At 34.7% G+C, this 6,906-nt stretch overlaps 1 pseudogene; it reads right to left on the reverse strand.

The window, feature by feature from the left end:
- Positions 1-396: 396 nt before the first annotated feature.
- On the reverse strand, positions 397-6,512 carry LOC113758740 (annotated as a pseudogene).
- Positions 6,513-6,906: the final 394 nt, after the last annotated feature.

The raw sequence follows: 6,906 nt of genomic DNA on the forward strand, positions 1-6,906 counted from the left end.
TTTCTTATTAGTTGTTACAGTAAATTTAACATGCATATATGCTTTTTGTCAAAATTCAATCATTTCAAAATCTAGAAGGGAACTTCTAAAATACCTGCATCCTCCTTTTTCTTTTTTCTTTTTTATTTTTCCCCCTCTTGGCTTTGTATTCAGAATCAGATTGTGTTCAATTAGTTGGAATTTGGCTTTGGAGTTAGAAGGGATTTCCATTTTTTCCTAGGTATTCCACAGCTTGCATACCAAAAGCACAGAGGCGGAAGAAAACCTATGATTAAATCATACAACAGGCTTGTAAGAAAATGCCCACTTTGAAAAAAATGAAAAGTTGAATTTCCTATTTTCAAATTTACATGCAAAAAATGAAAAATGACATGCAAGAAATAGTCTACTATTTCGCAATGTTTCATAGTTATGAGAAATATATTACAAATAAATCCACATAAATGGTGGGAATAATAACTCAAATATGGTGGGACAAATAAACATACAGGGTGACCCCTGCCAGCTGAGATAACTAGCTGGTTTATTTAATTTAATAGTTTGAATACAATAGTAAATCAATGCCATAGCTCAGATACTGACTAAATTTTTCTCCCTGAAGAATTCAACAGCATCTTTTAGGCTGACCTCCAAAGGAGTGAATTGAACTCCCAACCTTTTTGCCTTCTCATTGGAGGCTCTGTAGTTTGGGCTGATAAGGTTGGTATTGTTTGACATTCTGCTGTATGCGGGACAATACACAATTATGGCAAACATAAATAAAGCTTAGGTAATGAAAATGCAAATGTAAATTCAAATGCTTGAAAATCTACTGGACAATTGCCTCATATCTACTGTAAATTGTGCCTTTTTTACGAAGTTTCAAAAGACCTTTTAAAAGATAACTTTAGTTGTGATATGAATGAAATTTATTTTTTTCTAAAAAAAAGCCTAAAACGGAATTTCTATTTTGGAGACAAAGCCAATTTGGTGATATATCCTAGTCCAAAGAAGACCATCTTCTAGAAATCAACCTGAGAAAGAGCTCATTTTTTATGGAACATGAGACCAAAAGAAAAAAAAAAAGAAGGCAGAAAATTTAGGATTTAGTGTCCTTTAAAAGAGAGTATAAAAATATGTGATACATTTTGGACGTATACAAGGCCATCAGCAAAAGCCTGTAAAGACCTAAACAAGGAAAACAAGACTTACTTATCAGGAAATTGGTGAGTTGGGTAATGCTCATGCAAAATCTTGATGATCTGAGAGGCATTTGCACATCTTTCAACCAGACAATATCTTCCACTTGCAGAAGGGGTTTCAAGGGCAAGAACATGTGCATAGGCAACATCTCTAACATCAACCCAGCTACATGTTGCCTTAGGAAATGGTTCAACCCCTGCATTTGGCACCTAAGATCTTTAAACACATTTTTTTGCAGGCTCTTCAGCAACATAAGTGAAACTGTGCATACAATTAAATACAATGTTGTTTGCCATGAAAAGAGTCAAATTTAGAGGCCTTCCAGAAGAAATGTGTTGTATGTACTACTTTGTTCTGTTTTAGTATCAGCAAAGCCACAGAGGGGAGGGAGATGTGAGGAATGAACTAGTTGAGACAATTCAGATAATTGGTGAATAATAAGAAAGATTAATCCCAACAATCTACTAGCTAATCTGTCCCTGGAATTTCTCAGATTTAGAGTTAGGTTTCTCTTTCAAAGGATAGTTTATTTATTTATGTGAGGAATAAACAAGCTTTAGCAAGTCTGAACAACATAAACAGTGACTACTCCTAACAAATTTTTCCTCACAATTACCACCCAAAAATTTCTTTTCCTTCCTGTTAATCACATAGAACCTCAATGTTGTTGAAAGGAAGATGCACACAACGTGAATTTCAGATGAAAGATTGTCCTGCAAACCTTTAAAACATCATAAGCTGGTCAGAGTTTATAGCTTGATATATCAGTTCACATTCTGACCTATGTCTGTCAATCATGTGATTAGCCAGCAGTGCCTTGAAATGTTATTAGTCATAAGTTTTTTGTTCTACTGTAACAAAGAAAGTTGTGGTGCATAATAAAGCTATAACTAACATAGATGGAAGAGTCAGTTAGACAATGATTACTAAGGTGATTCAATAAATTTTGAAACAAACCCTTTAATAGGTTGAGGAACAAAACGGCGCTCGAATTAATAGATGGCTGCAAGAGAGGACCAATGACCAATCCTGGATGAATTGTGATTGTGTGTCAATGCCATGCTCCTTTGCAAATTTCAATGCAGCATTCTCGGCCATGGTTTTTGAAAGTTCATACCAAGACTATCAACACCAAAAAATCAGTAAATGTTGGTAAGATGGTAGCAGAAAGTAATTAGATTTGTAAACTTTAAGAAGTAACATTATAAATTTATACAAATTTGACAAAACCAGTAGCTAACAACAGTTGGAACTATTATTGCTGTGGCTACAGACCACAGAGTGAAAGTATCCACATTTCCTAGGACAAGCTATGCTCTAAGTGAATAAGTAGATTTCTCAAGGATCCTAGCAATGGTGTAAACTTTTTATATTCAAGGAATGATGCAAAGCACCAGAGTGTCGACATATCCTGATCATCTGATCTCTTAATCCACAAGTTAACAGCAAAACTACAAGGGACCTTGACACTTGAACACATAGAGCCATATTCATGATATTATAGCAGAAGTTCCCTTTCAACCGACCAACCAAATATTGCTCATCTAGGTGTGTATTCTCAGACAATAATATAGAGTTTGATAATGCAAGAGATGCATAATTGAGTAGGAAAACTTTCATATTGCTCTTTCCTCGACTATTCCACACTACATTATTAATTTTTCGTTAAAGTTAAGTTGTTACTTAGATAGAAGGAAAGAAATGGACTGACCATTCTGGTTACAAAAATATCCTTCTTTTTGCCTATTAAAGTACCACCAAGTCATGAAGATCCTAACTTAATTATCTCCACAGCTGGGCTAACTCCTCATATGTGTTCCAATAACAAGTTAAAACTAAAGAATTCCAGCATTCCGTATTAGATTTTGCTGGAAGAAGACGGACAATATATGTACCTTTTGGTCCTCACAGTATGATGGATCGGAAAACCAACTTTCATCAACTACCACATCCTCCTTTAATTCTCTGTTTTTTGAAACTACAACCATAGAGGATGTTATAACTACTCTTTTGACAGAAGAAGAATTTGCACATGACCGCAGCACATTCAGTGTTCCGCTTACTGCAGGTTCCAGTAGTTCTGCTTATGAAATCAAACCAAGTTAAAAAGGAAGTCATTACCAGTCATAAGTAAGACTATGCTTTTAACCTGCAAAAAACTTATCATTCGGGTATTATGTTTGAGAATTTCACCACAAATGCTGTAAACCTACAGCTTTAGTTACTTAGCTAAAGGATGCATATAGTTGTCTTATCTCCTCTTGCTGCTAAAATAAGGTCTCAGGTCCTTTATTGTTGTTTTTTCCCGAATTTTTTGAGCTTTCACTGGGTGACAGGAACTTGAGACCAATAGAGGAACAACTGAAATAAGTCTCAGATGTGGTCACCAATTAAACCGTTTGCTACCAAATATCAGCCAATGAAATTCTGTTCTGGCTTGAACAGGACAGACAGAGAAAATAGAAAAGGAGTAGCTCCCATAAATCCTGCGAACAGATTTTAGCGTGAACACATAATGCATGTTGCAATTTCTTTTAGTGTCTGTGAGTCAACCTTGTTCATTGAAATGACTAAAATCAAAGTTCTACGAAGTTACTTAAATAAAAATCCATAAACACAATTAGAGAAACAGACAAGGATAGGTGTACTACGTAAAATTTTAAGGCACAATCATTAATAGAAGTTAATCAACTTACAAATGAAGATACATTTATTTTGCAGATGCTCGAACATATATTGTAGTTTCTATAGGCTTCTTATTCATGGTGATATCGGCACCCAAAAACTATGGCTCTATACTGACTGAATAATTAGTTGGTCAAAGCAGCGATTCATTTGCTCCAGGACAAGCTTGTAGCTTGCTCTATAACCTTACCCTGACTGACCCACCCCAATGTTTCGAAAACTGGATCGGATCGATCGGTTCGATCGATTCAATCGCGAACCGATCATGTCTCCGATCCGGTTCAATTACAAAGCTAAAGAATTAATTGAACCAGTCAAAACCGATCAAGAACTTAAAAAAATCGAAGGTTCAATCGATTTTTATTAAGTATTTATTTTCTAAAATAAATATTTTAGTTTTATTCAAAAATTTTAATACTAAAATGAATAAAAAATTATTAAAACTTTGAACCGGAGTTGAATCGGTTGAATCGATTGAACCGTGAACCGAAAGATTTTTCGGTTCACTCTCCGGTCCGGGTTTAAAAACATTGACTTACCCAGGAAAATAGTTAGTCGACCCAATCTACGGCCCAATTGTGGACCATATGCTATGTTTATGGCTCTTAATGTTTTTATTCCATAACGTTGCACCCTTTGAATTGTTTCTCTGAAGTACCAACAGAGAAACATCATTTCCTAAGGCAAATGTTTTAAACATCATTTGATCATTTTATAGAAACATCATGTAAACTGATTAAAGAGAGACAAAAGCACATAACACACGACAGTCTTTTTGTGAATGACCTGCAGGAACAGAATAGTTTTGTATGTACCAAATGTAAAGAAATATTCTTCAGGTGTTAGACCTGCTTGCTTCATTAATCTCTTCCATTTGGTTAATATAAGAATAAGTAGAGCTGTAGAATTGGAAACATTTGATTCTAACTCTTTTTTATTTTACAGTTGTAACATTGTCATAAATCATATATAGAGGAATAGACTATAACCCAAAAAAGCCAGTAAAAATGCAACAGAGGAAGATACTAAAAGAAGTCGTACAATTATAAATCAGAAAATATGCTACGATTTTCAAACTTCACTAGATAAATAGCAGATTTTGTAGACAGTAGAGAATTTTCAATCTTGTAAAGCAAATGTACCTCTGGATTGCTAAATGAAAGTTTGATTGAAGATGCAGTATGGAAAACCCCTTCACATCCCTCGACTATTGGATCAAACGATCCCTCTTCTAGTAAGTTTGCCGAGTACAACTGAAGCCTTTCTTTAGCTCCATCAAGTGATATCAAATGTTGTGTCCTTTCCGGATCATCTGTGTCATGACTGCATCAGTAGAATGTTCAGACAGCTATAATCAAAACCATGCCGCCAACAGGAGACCGCCTTGGTTTTCACTATGGTCAAAACTCAAGAAGAAATGGACTTAAGAGTAATAATAAACGAATCTCAAAGCAATGATAAATTTGACTAGCTAAAGGCAATTGGGGAAAAGCGAAAAGAAATTGACGGGCAACATAATATGACCACAATAATATCATAGCCCTATGATTTCTGGTTTTGAGATGCGTACATTTGTAACTTTCTTGATAACAATTAATTCTTGAGATAATTATCAGAGGGACAATTGTATGCCATCTACCACTATTTTTATAACAAACTCAGTCCTTCAGAAGAAGGATATAGATTCGATAGGGTAAAGATTTTTTAGTATAACTTGATCTTTGTATCTGGAGCATGAAACATTACTGTTAAGGTATACATTATATAGTTTCAGCTACTCAAATATCAATTAGGTTGGTCCACATCAATTTTTTTTTTTTTTTTGCAAGTGATTTTTTTTTTTTGAGCAAACAGAACTTGGGGAGCATTTACTAGCAGTTGTTGCAAGAATATCATCTGGAGCTACAAAACAATTTCACACTGCAGAGTTGAATAAAAATGTTGGGCAAATTACATATAATGCTCCTGTGGCTTTGTTTGTTGCCACATGACCCTTCTAACATTTTAAAATATCCAATTCACCCACTATGATTTATGTAAAGCGGAAACTTGATGGAGAATATCCTATGTAATGTCGTTAATTGAAATACCATTAGCATTTTTACTTAAATGCTAAATCAATCGACGATTTAATTACCTTATATAAAAGTATAAGGGGATTATGTGGATAAATATAAAAATCACAGGAGGGATAAAGTAGGCATTTATACAAACTATAAGGGAATTACATTGAAATTAAGACTTTATCACACACGCTTTTAGAGCGTGTTTGGTATAAATGTCGTAACTAATTGTGCATTCCATCATTTTCCGCTTTACATATAACTATGGGGGGTTATGTGACTATTTTGAAATCTTAAGGGGACCATCTAGCATTATATAAAATCACCCTAAAATATTGTTATAAGTAATTTACCCTAAAATGTTAGATTCCAGGAGCAATTAAACAACAATCAGAACAGGGCATCAAAAACTGCACAAGCCACTTAGATAGTTGATCAAGAATAAAAACTGGACTAACTGGCATCTCGAACAGAACCTTTAACAGTATAACCGCGCTCGAGCAGCAGCTTCACCAGCCATGAAACTGTGTAACCCGAAGCTCCCGTCACACACACCATTTTCCCTTCTCCTGCTCCACTCATTTTGTTATAATATTTTTGTGTGTGAATCTGTCACCTGTTTGCCTTACTTCTGGACTAATAATAATGGAGGGAGGCCTATATGGTGTACATATAGCTATGGTGAAGAAGACGAAAGATTGGATATGAGATTACTGGGAGACTGGGGAGATCCATATCTATTCTTGCAATTTGCATGGATCATCGCTGACATACGTATGGTATAATCGCGTCACGTCCCATTTTATCAAGGTCAATTGATCAGTGTAAATAGAAATGAGCAATAAATACGAGGATAAATTACCTTTTACATCTTATGCTTTGATGTTTTATCACATAATCCCCTATGATTTAAAAATCTATATACGACTCTCTCATAGTTTGGATTATTGTATAAGTAAAAAGTCAAATTCAAACT

Source organism: Coffea eugenioides, unplaced genomic scaffold (genome assembly GCF_003713205.1).
Source record: "Coffea eugenioides isolate CCC68of unplaced genomic scaffold, Ceug_1.0 ScVebR1_686;HRSCAF=1404, whole genome shotgun sequence".
NCBI classification, from domain to species: Eukaryota; Viridiplantae; Streptophyta; class Magnoliopsida; order Gentianales; family Rubiaceae; genus Coffea; species Coffea eugenioides.